The sequence below is a fragment of the Myotis lucifugus genome, unplaced genomic scaffold (assembly GCF_000147115.1).
Source record: "Myotis lucifugus unplaced genomic scaffold, Myoluc2.0 scaffold_768, whole genome shotgun sequence".
In the NCBI taxonomy this organism is placed as follows: domain Eukaryota; kingdom Metazoa; phylum Chordata; class Mammalia; order Chiroptera; family Vespertilionidae; genus Myotis; species Myotis lucifugus.
In genome coordinates this window covers 76,089-77,883 of record NW_005871816.1, presented here as the reverse complement: position 1 = coordinate 77,883, position 1,795 = coordinate 76,089, and the positions used below count along the sequence as shown (strand labels likewise).

The window sequence follows — 1,795 nt, the reverse complement described above, 5'->3', positions numbered from 1 at the left end:
CCGCGCCCACCCCGGCTCCCCTCGCCCGGCTGGAGGGCATCAAGGTGAGGCCCTCGCCCCGCGCGCCCCGGGCCGGGCCGGACCTACACGCTGCTCCCCGCGCGGCCCCTGCCTGTCCCCTCTTGCCGGGGCCGGGCCGGGACCGGGCGCTTTCCCCTCCGGTAGCGCTGCCTGGCGCCCGAGCTGCCCGCGGTGCCCTTCCCGTAGGTGGGACACGAGCAGAAGGTCCAGCTGGTGGCCGACCGGGACCACTTCATCCGAACCCTCAGCCTCAAGCCGCTGCTCTTCGGTAAGTCCGCGGGGCGCCCCCGGGAGGGCCAGGGGCTGCCAGTGGGTGGCCGCCTAGAGGCTCGTGTTGGCCACGTGACTTTGTTTTGAAAATGGCTGTTTCCAGGTCCCCACCCCCCTTTTTTTCCAGCTCGAGGTTTCCCAAAGTGAAGCGCCCGCCCCCACCTCCGTCACGGGGGTAACCTTTCCACACTCGCCTCCCTGACCCCTGTTCTCCGCAGCTGATCCTTCTTCCCTCACCGGACGGGGCAGTGTGACCCTGAGGCTAAACCGCCTGCAGACACCCCGTCTCCGTCAGCTGTCACATTCTGTAATGGGGCGGGGGAGGGACTCAGCTGATCTGGGCCCTGTGGTTTGATGAGAAACAGGCCGTCCGGTGGATAAACGGGTGACCCCTCCCCCCCCAGCCCCGCCTCTGCTGCCCGCACTCAGCTTCTCCCTGGGCCCAGGCTTGTGCGCAGCCACAGCAGCAAAGCCTCGCCAGGCGGCCCGTCTGGAGCCAGCATCTGGGTCGCTTTCTGAGCTCTTGTGCTGGGCTCCGTGTGATCATTCAGTTCTTACCGCCTGTCCGGGAGGTGGGTGTAGACACCCCTTCTCAGGGTGGAGGGTGAGAAATGAGGCGCCGAGAGCTGCCGCTGCTGGCCAGGCCATGCAGCTAGTTCCTGGTGAAGCGGGGCGCCGGTGTGCTGGGGGAAGACTGAAGGCCCTCCGAGACCCCCAGGCAACAAGGCGGGCCTAGGCCCGCGCCCTGGCCCAGCCTCGAGACCCGCTGCCCCTGGCCACTGCAGGAGGGAGTGGGTAGGGAGATGTAAGCAGAACATCTGAGCTCATGCCCTCGACCCTGAGCAGAGGCCCGGGGTGGGTTATGCCTGGAGCCGTGAGGATGACCCATCTGCATGCCGTTTGAGGGGAAATAGGTTACTGATATCTTGTGAAAGGGCCCCTGAAAGGTGGTGGCTGCTGTTATTACTATTGCCCAGTGTTAAAGTCTGTGCAAGCACTGTTTTAGGTACTGGAAACACAGCACTGAACACAATAGGAAACAAAACACCTGACGCTGACATTCAAATGAGGAGACACACAATAAGGAAGCTAATCCTACATCATAAAACCCTGATATGCAAATCGACTGAACAGCCGAAGGACTGGCACATGACTAGTCGCTGTGATGCGCACTGACCACCAGGGGGCAGATGCTCAACGCAGGAGCTGCCCCCTGGTGGTCAGCGGGCTCCCACAGGGGGAGCACAGCTCAGCCAGAAGGCCTGCTCAGGGCGTGCAGGAGGCAGCCAATCAGTGATTCTCATCATTGATGTTTCTCTCCCTCTCCCTTCCTCTCTGAAATCAATAAAAAAAAAAAAAGGTCCCATCCCCAGTTCCTGGCGCACACCTGCTTGACTGGTGTTTCCCACGGGTTTGGACCTTCCCGAGTCTGTTCGGTTCCGAAGGGAGAACCTGCAGTTCGCAGTCGTCATCTCGCTGGGAACATGGTTTCTTCCACGCGGCT

General features: G+C 62.2%; 1 protein-coding gene across 1 annotated transcript in view; it reads left to right on the top strand.

Moving 5' to 3' along the window:
• The first annotated feature begins 6 nt into the window (after positions 1 to 6).
• P4HTM (prolyl 4-hydroxylase, transmembrane) overlaps positions 7 to 1,795 on the top strand; it is a 10,452-nt gene continuing 8,663 nt past the window's right edge. The window contains exons 1-2 of the mRNA XM_006106120.2: positions 7 to 44; positions 208 to 289. The gene's annotated coding sequence lies outside the window, so the exon portion shown is untranslated. The remainder of the gene's footprint in view (positions 45 to 207; positions 290 to 1,795) is intronic.